The sequence below is a fragment of the Schistocerca gregaria genome, chromosome 5 (assembly GCF_023897955.1).
Source record: "Schistocerca gregaria isolate iqSchGreg1 chromosome 5, iqSchGreg1.2, whole genome shotgun sequence".
In the NCBI taxonomy this organism is placed as follows: Eukaryota; Metazoa; Arthropoda; class Insecta; order Orthoptera; family Acrididae; genus Schistocerca; species Schistocerca gregaria.
The window spans coordinates 361,093,784-361,107,009 of NC_064924.1; positions in this window are offsets into that span (position 1 = coordinate 361,093,784).

The window sequence follows — 13,226 nt, forward strand, 5'->3', positions numbered from 1 at the left end:
ATGAGGCAGCTCTTGGGCCAAGAATCAGCAGAGTATACCTGTACTAGATTGAATTCTGGTTTGGACGCATTATCGTTGTTTTGCTTTTGCTTTTCCTGAACTTACTTGAATGAGATGTATAGGATGTGGTTAACATCCTGCTGTTTGACTATGTCTCTCTTTTTGTGTAATATGTAGTATGGTAGGTTAAGAGTAGAGGTAAAATGGAGCCACCAGCAAACTTCATGTGTCTGAGACATGTTTTACCATTACAGTATCACTTATACTTGATAAAATGTTTTCAAATATAGCTGTGCAAATATCACTTTAATTTACTCATTTAATTTAACGAAATTACATCAATTAATTTATCACTAATAATTATTATTTTTAACCAAATGTAACAACTTTAAAAACTGCACTTTTAAATTGTTAATTTTTTAATTTTTTAATTTTGTAGTTTTTAGATATTTTTAACATTTTTTTACTTTTTCTTTCTTGATTAAACTTTTTTTGTTCCTTAACACATAAAAATTTTTTTCCTTATAAACTATAAAAATCTTACAAATTGGCATTCAACTAGTTTCTTAAAATTAAAATTTTAAGAAATTATAACAAATTAAAATATCACCAATATATAGGACGAATTTAAATTTGATGCAAATGTATTTATTAGACACAGAGAGAAAAAGATAAATTTAATATCTGCTAAAATTATTTTAAACGACCTTTAATTAGAAAACATTTTAGAAGTAAAAAACATAATGACTACATTAATTATATGAAAGTAAAAGTATATAATATTTATGATAGCCAATTTATTATTAGTTATTAACAAAAGATTACAGGTATTTGGAAAGAAATAGAGAAGTCAAATGCTATCTCTGTTATTAATATAAGAAATTGTGAATTATCATAAAAACCATAGCAGTTTATTAGTACATGTTCACTGTGACATTTATGATTTACTGAATTTTGTGAATACTGAAATTTGCTAACTACAATTAAAGAATTATATAAATCTTAATATCTCATTTTTAGAAGTCTCTTGCTCAGTAACAAAAACTTAACATGTAACTTAAAAATAATATTTTTCTTTAATTGTCAATCAATATGCTGTGTTGAGCATGATAAATTGAATAAATTGAATTCTTTTTCCAAAAGAAATAGCCTAAGCTGAATTTTTGTTAGGAATATTGTCATTAAAGTAGCATACAATTTCATAGCTGTTTTTGGAAGTGATCTAATATTTTGTCTTCCAATATTGATAACATAAATATAGTAATTCTTAATTATATTATGATGATATGATGATTTACATTAGTATCTGCTTTTGATAGTGTTACTCATTTAATATCACAAAGAAACAAATTCTTTTAAAAATTTTTTTGACATAGCGAAGTTCACATTTCTTTAGGAACAATTCCATTTCTTCTATTTTTAAATATATATTTGGCAGTTATGCTTTATCTAGTAATGACAAACGAAGTCACCCATTATTTCCTTTTTTGTTTGAAAAACAACAAATATGAAATAATGTATATCAAACTTTCTTTAACTATAATGATTTGTTATATCCACCTCAAAATTATTTTTATTACTCAGTTTGATGATTTCCATGATTCCTTTGTGATAATAGAAAACTTAAAACTTTTCTAATTGGTAAAGTAAACAATTTTCTATACTTAAAATTAAGCCATCAACAAACATGTCTTCCCCCATATATTTTGTCAGAAAGATACAAAGTAATATTTAGTAAAAATGTCAAAGAAATAAAAGAATGTTCTATATAGGGTAGGGAATTATTTCATTTACTACAGTTATAAAACCATACTTATGCAACATAATTAATTATTAACTTTTATTAGATCATTCATATTATATAGGGTAATTAGATGCATTAGTTTGAACACTTTCACATTTCATATGTAATTGAATGTTAATTGAATGAACATAGATACATTAAATACTTATATTAATTTCCATATTTCTATTACGAATATTTAAAATAGCCTTGTTTTTTTCACTCATGGGAAAACTTACAATTTGGATCATTTATAAATATCAAATTTTATAACTGACTGAAAACAAATGTTTTATTCAATACACTTAAAACTTCATGTAACTGATTTATTACTTTACCACCTCTAGCTATTCTTTCTTATAATTTTATTGCTAGTAACCACCTCTAGCTATTCTTTCTTATAATTTTATTCCTAGTAATCAGTAGTTTTAATTAGAAAAAAAATTAGAATAAGAATTCTCTGATTAAATTATTAACTTATCCTTTTACATACTTTCTCTGAATTTCTAAGAGTATAAATTTCTTATGGATTATTAATTTTAAAAATCATTTAAGTTTATTCTTAACTGTTTCATTGTATTAATTTTTATTTCCAGTTACTTCTTCTCCATGAATTAATATTTTATGAACATCAGCCATCCAAATATATATATTTCGTTTTTCTGTATACTTTTTAAATTAGCCTTTACCATTTTTTTGTCTTCACTTGACTCTGTTGCTAATTCTTAGAAAAATAAACATAGACATTTAATTTTATCACATATGTATACTTACAACCTCAATTTAGGTTAATGTTATTACAATTATTATCACAGTACAAGGCTCCTGAATAAAATGAAAAATCTTAATAGCTTGACAAATTCTTGCATTAAATTTTTTATTTGTATCATCCTTAGGTATAATATTTTACTTAAAAATTCGATAATCCATCTGTTGATTTATGTGCTCTATAGCCAACTGTGAATTTATCATCAACAAACTTTGTTGATAATCTACCAAAAAATTTAAGTGTCCTGACAGATCGTAATCGAAAAATAATTTCTCCGCCATTGTTTATACATTCAACTATTATTTCAGTAACATTTTTTTAAATATTTGATGCCTATTCTTCACTTTTAAACTTTTTTCTTTAATCTCCTGTACAAATTTATCAATAGATCTTGTATTTCATATATACAATTGTTTTTATATCATTATATTATTCTAATTAATGTTGTTTTTAGTGATTTTTGAAAACTTACCTTCGATTGTATCAGTACTGGGTTGATATTAGTTGTAGGTTGTTTTTTTCTTTTTATATAGTCTTCGTTTCATTGTTCCTTTATTTTCCTGCTTTATTTAGCTTTAGTAACAGCCTCTGGATCATACACTGAAAGATTACTCATTTCTTTGACATTTTGGAAACATGTATTATGGATGCAAATGTGTTACATTCAGTGTTTATGTTGAACAATTATTCTTATGTTTTTAAATATCTTCAACCTGCATTCTCAATTTTTATCATATTGAATGACCCGTGGTCTAGGGGTAGGGTCTTTGATTCATAATCAAAATGTATTTGGTCCTGGGTTCGATCCCATCCACTGCCAAAATTTTGATAAATAATCAGCATTGGCGGCCGAAGACTTCCAGCATAAGAAGTCAGCCTCATTCTGCCAACGGCCTTGTCAAAGAGGGCGGAGGAGCAGATAGAGGTTCAGGGCACTCTCTTGTCCTAGGGGTGGGAAATTGCCCCTAAAGGTGGAAGAATCACCAATGATCAACGACATGAGGATACAGAAGGCAATGGAAACCACTGCATTAAGGACACGTAACGTGTATCCACAAGACATGTGGCTTGTAGTTGAAGAAGTGTCATGATGATCTCTCCATTGGCAAAAGATTCCGGAATAGTCCCCCATTCAGATCTCCGGGAGGGGACTGCCAAGGGGGAGGTTACCATGAGAAAAAGATTGAATAATAATCGAAAGGATAATGTTCTACGAGTCGGGGTGTGGAATATCAGAAGCTTGAACGTGATAGGGAAACTAGAAAATCTGAAAAGGAAAATGGAAATGCTCAATCTAGATATAGTAGGGGTCAGTGAAGTGAAGTGGAAGGAAGACAAGGATTTCTGGTCAGATGAGTATCGGGTAATATCAACAGCAGCAGAAAATGGTATAACAGGTGTAGGATTCGTTATGAATAGGAAGGTAGGGCAGAGGGTGTGTTACTGTGAACAGTTCAGTGACTGGGTTGTTCTAATCAGAATCAACAGCAGACCAACACCGACAACGATAGTTCAGGTATACAAGCCGACGTCGCAAGCTGAAGATGAACAGATAGAGAAAGTGTATGAGGATATTGAAAGGGTAATTCAGTATGTAAAGGGAGACGAAAATGTAATAGTCACGGGCGACTGGAATGCAGTTGAAGGGGAAGAAGTAGAAGAAAAGGTTACAGGTGAATATGGTCTTGGGACAAGGAATGAAAGAGGAGAAAGACTAATTGAGTTCTGTAACAAGTTTCAGCTAGTAATAGCGAATACCCTGTTCAAGAACCACAAGAGGAGGAAGTATACTTGGAAAAGGCCGGGAGATACGGGAAGATTTCAGTTAGATTACATCATGGTCAGACAGAGATTCCGATATTAGATACTGGATTGTAAGGCGTACCCAGGAGCAGATATAGACTCAGATCACAATATAGTAGTGATGAAGAGTAGGCTGAAGTTCAAGACATTAGTCAGAAAGAATCAGTACGCTAAGAAGTGGGATACGGAAATTCTAAGGAAAAACGAGATACGTTTGAAGGTCTCTAACGCTATAGATACAGTAATAAGGAATAGCGCAGTAGGCAACACAGTTGAAGAGGAATGGGCGTCTCTAAAAAGGACCATCACAGAAGTTGGGAAGGAAAACATAGGTACAAAGAAGGTAGCTGCGAAGAAATACTTCAGTTGATTGATGAAAGGAGGAAGTACAAACATGTTCCGGGAAAATCAGGAATAGAGAAATACAAGTCGCTGAGGAATGAAATAATTAGGAAGTGCAGGGAAGCTAAGACGAAATGGCTGTAGGAAAAATGTGAAGACATCGAAAAAGATATGATTGTCGGAAGGACAGACTCAGCATACAGGAAAGTCAAAACAACCTTTGGTGAAATTAAAAGCAACATTGGTAACATTAAGAGTGCAACGGGAATTCCACTGTTAAATGCAGAGGAGAGAGCAGATAGGTGGAAAGAATACATTGAAAGCCTCTTTGAGGGGTGAAGATTTGTCTGATGTGATAGAAGAAGAAACAGGAGTCGATTTAGAAGAGATAGGGGATCCAGTATTAGAATCGGAATTTAAAAGAGCTTTGGAGGACTTACGCTCAAATGAGGCAGAAGGGATAGATAACATTCCACCAGAATTTCTAAAATCATTAGGGGAAGTGGCAACAACCCGACTATTCACGTTGGTGTGTTGAATATATGAGTCTGGCGACATACCATCTGACTTTCAGAAAAGCATCATCCACACAATTCAGAAGACAGCAAGAGCTGAGAAGTGCGAGAATTATCGCACAATCAGCTTAACAGCTCATGTATCGAAGCTGCTTACAAGAATAATATACCGAACAATGGAAAAGAAAATTGAGAATGTGCTAGGTGACGATCAGTTTGGCTTTAGGAAAAGTAAAGGCACGACAGAGGTAATTCTGACGTTACGGCTAATAATGGAAGCAAGGCTAAAGAAAAATCAAGACACGTTCATAGGATTTGTCGACCTGGAAAAAGCGTTCGACAATATAAAATGGCGCAAGCTGTTCAAGATTCTGAAAAAAGTAGGGGTAAGCTATAGGGAGAGACGGGCCATATACAATATGTACAACAACCAAGAGGGAATAATAAGAGTGGACGATCAAGAACGAAGTGCTCGTATTAAGAAGGGAGGCTGTAGCCTTTCGCCCCTACTCTTCAATCTGTACATCGAGGAAGCAATGATGGAAATAAAAGGAAGGTTCAGGAGTGCAATTAAAATACAAGGTGAAAGGATATCAATGATACAATTCGCTGATGACGTTGCTATCCTGAGTGAAAGTGAAGAAGAATTAAATGATCTGCTGAACGGAATGAACATTCTAATGAGTACACAGTATGGTTTGAGAGTAAATCGAAGAAAGACGAAGGTAATGAGAAGTAGTAGAAATGAGAACAGCGAGAAACTTAACATCAGGATTGATGGTCACGAAGTCAATGAAGTTAAGGAATTCTGCTACCTAGGCAGTAAAATAACCAATGACGGACGGAGCAAGGAGGACATCAAAAGCAGACTCACAATGGCAAGAAAGGCATTTGTGGCCAATAGAAGTCTACTAATATCAAATACCGGCCTTAATTTGAGGAAGAAATTCCTGAGGATGTACGTCTGGAGTACAGCGTTGTATGGTAGTGAAACATGGACTGTGGGAAAACCGGAAGAGAATAGAATCGAAGCATTTGAGATGTGGTGATATATACGAATGTTGAAAATTAGGTGGACTGATAAGGTAAGGAACGAGTAGATTCTACGCAGAATCGGAGAGGAAGGGAATATGTGAAAAACACTGATAAGGAGAAGGGACAGGATGATAGGACATCTGCTAAGACATGAGGGAATGACTTCCATGGTACTAGAGGGAGCTGTTGAGGGCAAAAACTGTAGAGGAAGACAGAGATTGGAATACGTCAAGGAAATAATTGAGGACGTAGGTTGTAAGTGCTACTCTGAGATGAAGAGGTTAGCACAGGAAAGGAATTCGTGGCTGGCCGCATCAAACCAGTCAGTAGACTGATGACAAAAAAAAAATTATATTTATGGAAGATTTTGGGGAAATTGTAGACACAAAGACATATGAATAATTTCAATGCAAATATTTTTATTTCGCTTTGAACTGGCTGTCTGTTTATGAGGCCATCATCAGGTAAGCTACTGCCAAACAGGTAGTCAACACAACTTCCCATGAGCACAGTTTATTTTGCAGAAAGATAAACTAAGGAAAAATAATGTCAGTGCCATGAGGATTTTGTGGAGTAGGAGACTAAAGGAATAGTTATGATTATTGGATTGAAAAGTAATGATGGTTACAGTTATCAGAAACCCAACGTCACATCAGCTAGGAAACCGGATGACAGCTCAACCAAGACCAAGTGAACAAACTGATATGACTGATGAACTTACAAACTCAACTTCAGATGCCACTCAGTAATCAATTATTGTATGTGCATTATTGTCTGTACATGTCATTTAATTTTATTTTGTTTTAAATTGCTTTAATTTACTTTCTCTTCAATTTGAAACAAAAGACAAAGTATTATAGTGATTTACACATTGACAATATGTCTGGTACCGGTAATACTGCTATACGAAGTGTCTTGTCCTCACTGGCACACCCACACATGTCAGTAAACAAACATCAGTGCACTCACACGTAGATCGCAATCAACTTGCCCGTAACCCTGACAGTGGTGCCTTGTGAGCCTTTCATTCAGCAAATCTTGAAATCACAGCATCAATATATATTTGCTTTGCCAAATTACTCTCAGTTGGCAAGGTCCCCAAATCTGTGACACATTGTTAATGCACAGTTGTATGAGAAAATTTTTAACATTAGCCAGAGTGATTAATGACTTTTCTGCTTCACTTATAGTCACTGGAAGAATGTAGAAGTTGTGCATAGCAACATATACATTGCGAAATAAGGTCATGCATCTTACTCAAGAGGTCTAATGTTTACCACGTAACGCATTCAAAGTCTGAAGTATGAAATGCTTACAAATATTTAATTTCTTCTCCTATTATTTTTTAAATTCGTTATCATATTCATTCATGCTTCAGTGACCTGATCGTTAGTCATCTTCGAAAATTTCCATAAGAACCCAAACGTGTCATCTAAAATCTTTAATGTTTTGTATGGGATTTTCAAGTTGGATATTAGATTGTCAACAACGACCTAACATCCTGAATAAATCTTCTGAAATCACTTCTCTCACTTCATTCCTGTTTTTATGTTCAAATGGCTCTGAGCACTATGGGACTTAACATCTTTGGTCATCCGTCCCATAGAACTTAGAACTACTTAAACCTAACTGACCTAACGACAGCACACAACACCCAGTCATCAAGAGGCAGAGAAAATCCCTGACCTCGCCGGGAATTCTGTTTTTATCGATCTCCTCTTCCTAGTGCACACCTCAGAATTGATGTTACCGGCTGCTGTGGTCGAGCGGTTCTAGCGGCTTCAGTCTGGAACCGGGCTGCTGCTACGGTCGCAGGTTGAATCCAGCCTCAGGCATGGATGTGTGTGATGTCCTTAGGTTACTTACGTTTAAGTATTTATATGTCTAGGGGACTGATGACCTCAGGTGTTAAGTCCCATAGTGCTCAGAGCCATTTCAACCATTTTTGAATCGATGTTAATGGCAGATGTTAATATTCTGGGACAATAGTGTCACAATTTTAATGCAGATACTTTAAGTCATTTAATAAAGTCTCAAAGAGTTTTACGTCAATATGTATCATAGTATTCCGAACATATTGTAATTTTCTTCTGTACTGAATTAGTGTTGAAAATTAAAGGGAACTGTTGTCATGATTCAACACCTGAAAGATCTCACATACACAAAACACCTCATGCCACAGAATACATTTCAAGTGACAAACTTAACTTATTGTACCAACAGCAATCAAAATCTTATCCAGCTGGGTTGCAATTGCAATTACAGCATCAATCCAAGCACTTCAATGGGTATCAGATATGGAGTATAAAGAGTTCCATCGCATTGTTTTAGAGTTTCCCATCGTGGACTGCAACTGAGCAGGCCATATGAAATCAAATCACTCCAAAGAATAGGATGTATTTAATGACAGCTCTCAGTTGCATGTACTCCACATAAGATTATAACAAGCACACAGAGAAACTTTTACAGGAGGATTTCACTAAAGAAAGCGTGCCTGCGCTCCTTCTTAAGATGGTTTCTTATTACTTCCCTTTCATGAGATTGTCTGCAGCATTTACCGATAGGAAGTCTACCTTTCACAGGCGCTTATCGAATGTGTTTTCTACATCTACATCTACATCTACATACATACTCCGCAATCCACCATACGGTGCGTGGCAGAGGATACCTCGTACCACCACTTGCATCTTCTCTCCCTGTTCCACTCCCAAACAGAACGAGGGAAAAATGACTGCCTATATGCCTCTGTACGAGCCCTAATCTCTCTTATCTTTGTGCTCTTTCTGCGAAATATAAGTTGGCGGCAGTAAAATTGTACTGCAGTCAGCCTCAAATGCTGCTTCTCTAAATGTCCTCAGTAGCGATTCACGAAAAGAACGCCTCCTTTCCTCCAGAGACTTCCACCCGAGTTCCTGAAGCATATCCGTAACACTCGCGTGATGATAAAATCTACCGGTATCAAATCTAGCAGCCCAGCTCCGAATTGCTTCTATGTCCTCCCTCAATCCGACCTGATAGGGATCCGAAACGCTGGAGCAGTACTCAAGAATAGGTCATATTAGTGTTTTATAAGCGGTCTCATTTATAGATAAACCACATCTTCCCAAAATTCTACCAATGAACCGAAGACGACTATCCGCCTTCCCCAGAGCTGCCATTACATGCTTGTCCCACTTCATATCGCTCTGCAATGCTATGCCCAACTATTTAATGGACATGAATGTGTCAAGCGCTACACTACTAATGGAGTATTCAAACATTACTCGATTCTTTTTCCTATTTATCTACATTAACTTACATTTATCTAAATTTAGAGTTACCTGCCATTCTTTACACCAATCACAAATCCTGGCCAAGTCATCTTGTATCCTCCTACAGTCACTCAACGACGACACCTTCCCGTACACCACAGCATCATCAGCAAATAGCCGCACATTCCTATCTACCCTGTCCAAAAGATGTAGGTAGAAAACAACAGCGGACCTACAACACTTCCCTGGGAAACTCCAGATGATACCCCTCCAATGAACACTCACCATCGAGGACAACGTACTGTGTTCTTTTACTTATGAAGTCTTCGAGCCACTCACATACTTGGCAACCAATCCGATATGTTCGTACCTCAGTTAGGAGTCTGCAGTGGGGCACCGGGTCAAACGCTTTCCGGAAGCCAAGGAATATGGCATCCGCCTGATACCCTTCATCCATGGTTCGCAAGATATCATGTGAAAAAAGGGCGAGCTGCGTTTCGAAGGAGCGATACTTTCTAAAGCAGTGCTGATGCATGGACAGCAACTTCTTTGTCTCAAGGAAATTCATTATATTCGAACTGATAATATGTTCGAGAATCCTGCAACAAACCGATGTTAAGTATATTGGTCTGTAATTTTGAGGTTCCGTCCTTCTACCCTTCTTATATACAGGCGTCACCTGAGCTTTTTTCTAGTCGCTCGAGACTTTACGTTGGGCAAGAGATTCGCGATAAATGCAAGCTAAGTAAGTAGCCAATAGAGTAGAGTACTCGCTGTAAAACCGAATTGGAATCCCATCAGGGCTTGGCGATTTATTTATTTTCAACCCATTCAGCTGCTTCACAACCACATGGATATCTATCACTATGTCCTCCATACGGGAATCTGTACGAGACTCAAACGACGGTATATTTGTACGATCGTCCTGCGTGAAAGATTTCTCAAATGCTAAATTTAAAATTGCAGCTTTCGTTTTGCTGTCTTCCGTTGCCAGGCCAGACTGATCAGTGAGTGACTGGATGAAAGCCTTCAACCCGCTTACCGATTTTACGTAAGAACAGAATTTCCTTGGGTTCAAGATCTTTTGCTAAGATATGACGGTGGTAGTGGTTGAATGCTTCGCGCATCGCTCTTTTTACAGCAGCACGAATCTCTACTAACTTTCGCCTGTCCTCATTCTCCCGATCTTTCGTGTACCACGAGTGCAACTGCCTTTGATTCATGAGCATTCTCCGAATTGCACTGTTAAACCACGGTGGGTCCTTTCCGTCCGTAACCCACTTTTTCGGCACATACTTCTCCCATGCGTGATTTAAAATGAGTTCAAAATTTGTCCATAATTCTTCCACGTCCATCGTACGGTCACAGGTCAGAGGGGAAAGGACCATGAACTGCCCATGTAGGATGACACGGACTGGTGTACAGACATGTTAGATAAAATTACTCCTGGGAAAAGCTGAGGTCAGTGACTGTCAAAGGGAACAGTTTTGTTGCATTTTAATTACCAGGGAGCATGCATCCACAGGGTCTACTCAAATTTTTCGCAGAAAATAGTAACTGGAAATTGTTATCAAAAGAGGAATCTTAAGGGTAATGAAATTGCAGAACAGTAATATTTTGTGCAGCTTGTGATGTAGCAGGCATGACATCTCGTCTACTAGCTACGGTCACAGGTACAGTCACACTCAAGTGGACACAACCTATGTTGCATAGGCCCAAGAAGTCACTAGAACTGCTACTTATCCTAATCTTAACCTTCGTAAACAATACCCTAAACCCACATATTACACACTCAGTTGACGAACTAGTAGCAATACAGAAAGAGAGAATTATAGCACAGGAAACGACCTGGCACATACAGGTATACTTCTCCAACGCGTGATTTAAAATGAGTTCAAAATTTGTCCATAATTCTTCCACGTCCATCGTACAGGAAGTAAATGAAGTCGATTCATTTACTAAGTGGGATGCTAACAACTGCTTATCTGCTCTTTCTAGTAAGAATACTCTCCTAGCCTTTTTGACCGACATTTTAACTTTCGTAACCATAATTGGAATAACAACATCATGATCACTAATCCCTGTCTCAACACTGGCACCGTCGATGAGGTCTGGTCTGTTGGTGGCTACCAGATCTAAAATATTTCCTTTACACGTTGACTGTCGGTTTAGCTGCTCAAGATAGTTTTAGCATAATGTGTTAAAAAAAATTTCACAAGACGGCTTGTCTCTACCACCTGAAATGAATACATAGACATCCCAGTCTCCTACGGTGTCTATCCTGTATTTCCAACCCTCACTAAATATTTCAGAACTTCCTATCTCAAGGTTAAGCCAGGTCTCAGTCCCGAGAATAATTTGCGCGCCACACGCTTCCTGAAGGGCAATAAATTCAGGAACTTTATTCCGAACACTCTGAAAATTTACTGCTAATGTATTGATAGCTGAAGTGTCTTGACACTCAGCGCGTCCTGATTTCCCTGCCTGCACGTCGACTGGTGAGTGTTCATCAGGACATCTCGCACTACTGCCTAGTCTAAAAGACCCCCCTGTGCGGGCCACAAGTACTTTGCTACCCGAGTAGCTGCTTTCTTTGTGTAGTGCATCCCTGACCTATCTAGGGGCGTCATGCAATTCCCTACCCAATAGCGCAAGTCTAGAAATCTGCATCATTGGCGCAGACGTGAGCAACTACTTGCAGACTACTGCACCCTCTACGCTCAATAGCCGCAGGCAAGGCCGCCTCCACATCTTGGATGAGGCCCCCCGGCAGACAAACCGAGTGCACGTTGGAATTCTTTCCAGCCCTGTACGCTACTTCCCTAAGGGGCTCCATCACCCGCCTAACGTTGGAGCTCCCAATAACCAGCAAGCCTTTGCCCCCGTGTGCCTGCTCGGGCCCTGCTGAAGGAGCGGCCACCTGCCCTTTGATACAATCTACAAATTCTACAAATCGTTCATTTATTTCACATTGATCAATTTCCTTATTAAAGTAAGTATAATGCAAGGTGAGTGTTGTGTGTGTCCAACACGATTTGAAGCAAGAATTGCATCAAAAATAACTGAGTAACAGTTTTCATTTTCTCTTTGGTCCCCGACAGCACTTGTGGCATATGGGCTAAACTAGAAAATAATTAATTCTTATTCTGATTCTAACTCTTGATAGATTATCCACTTTCAAACGCTTTTCAGTTTCTTAGCCATCTGTGACCTGGCTTATGTGTTTTGCAAGGATTGTATATAGTGGCTCAAGAGCCCTGTTATTTTGAGGAAATTTCCATTGCCTGGATCTCCTATTTTCTGAGATGAACCTCTAAAGGCCAAGCCTCTTTTGCCAACAAATAATGCCACATCAAGTAACATACGACTCCCATATAAGTAGGCTTTTCTGTAGATGAACAAATGATTCTTTCAGGACAGCTTTGTACAAATACTTAACTTTTTGTTCACTCTTGAATGCAAAACACTCTCTATAGACTTTGTGTTATATCACTTTGGGGTTGATACAGAAGTGCCTCATTTTGGAATGAATTCTACCGTATTACAATGACATTTCACAGCTGTTGTAGTAAACATTTGTTGGGGAAATATTTTGGTAGGATTTCCATCAAAATTTAAGAAAGTGGGTGTTCGCCTCCATTAAAATGTGGTTTTAGCGCATCATGTCTAAAGAAAATATTTTGTATGCAAGATTAAACTTGAAATACAACTGCATGTAATTGTCTTGT